We start from the raw sequence: 1,440 nt of genomic DNA, 5'->3' as shown, positions 1-1,440 counted from the left end.
TCCAGCCTGGATAGAACAAGAGCTTGAACAAGGAGTTGTGTTGCATGTTCTGAAAGAAAGGTTCTGATCTTCCTAACATTGTATAAAGCAAATCTGCAGGACCAGGGCAGTTTTAGTAATGTGGTCTGAGAAATTCAGCTTATCATCAATCACAACTCCAAGGTTTCTAGCTGTTTTTGAAGGAGTTATGGTTGACGAGCCTTACTGGATGGTGACATTTTTACAAAGTGATGGGTTTGTTGAAACCACATGCAGTTCTGTCTTTGTAAGGTTGAGTTGAAGGTGATGGTCTGTCATCCAACAGGAAATGTCTGTTATACAAACTGAGATGCAAGCAGCTATCGTCAGATCATCAGGGTGGAATAAGAGGTAGAGCTGAGTATCATCAGCATAGCAGTGATATGAAAAGCCATGTTTCTGAATGACAGAACCTAATGCTGCCATGTAGACAGAGAAGAGAAGTGGTCCAAGAACTGAGCCCTGAGGCACCCCAGTAGCTAGATGTTGCGACTTGGACACCTCACCCCTCCAAGATACCTTGAAGGACCTATCTGTGAGTTAAGACTCAAACCACTGGAGTGCGGTTCCTGAGATGCCATTTTCCAATAGGGTTGACAGGAGGATCTGGTGGTTCACCGTATCAAAAGCAGCAGACAGATCCAGCAAGATAAGTATAGAAGATTTGGAAGCCGCTCTTGCCAGTCTTAGGGCTTCAACAACTGAGAGCAAGGCAGTCTCGGTCGAATGTCCACTTCTGAAGCCAGACTGGTTGCTGTCCAGGAGGTTGTTCTGTGTGAGAAAGGCAGAGACTTGGTTAAACAACTCGTTCAAGTGTTTTTGCAATGAAAGGGAAGCCGGTCTGTAGTTCTCTAAAAGCATTGGGTTAAGAGTGGGTTTCATAAGAAGTGGGGTTATATGCGTTTGTTAAAATGTTGAGGGAAAAACACCAGTGTGAAGGGATGTGTTAACGATGCGAGTGAGTGCAGGTACAACTGCAGGAGAAATGGCTTGAAGGAGATGAGATGGAATAGGATCAAGCGGACAAGTATTAAGATGATTGGAAAGGATGAGTTTAGAGACTTCTGCCTCAGAGAGTGGAGAGAAGGATGAGAACGAGTGTATGTTTGCTGGTAAGATGTGTTTGACAAACTGTGGTGTGGAGAATTGTGCACTGAGGTTTGTAATTTTATTAATGAAGAATGTGGCAAAGTCGTCAGCTGTTAGAGTTGAAGGAGGTGGAGGACAAAGGAGGGAGGAAAATGTTTTAAGGCGCATGCAAGAGTTAGACGAATTGTTAATTTTGTTGTGATGGTATGTCCTTTTAGCAGTGGAGACATTAGCAGAGAATGAAGAGAGAAGTGATTGATATACAAACCCGATTCTAGAATTTTTTTATTTGCACCATACTCTTTCTGCAGCTCTGAGCTTAGAACGATACTC

Source organism: Sinocyclocheilus grahami, unplaced genomic scaffold, assembly GCF_001515645.1.
Source record: "Sinocyclocheilus grahami isolate Dianchi unplaced genomic scaffold, SAMN03320097.WGS_v1.1 scaffold281.1, whole genome shotgun sequence".
In the NCBI taxonomy this organism is placed as follows: Eukaryota; Metazoa; Chordata; class Actinopteri; order Cypriniformes; family Cyprinidae; genus Sinocyclocheilus; species Sinocyclocheilus grahami.
The sequence above is the reverse complement of the archived record's forward strand: the minus strand, read 5'-3'. Positions refer to the sequence as shown.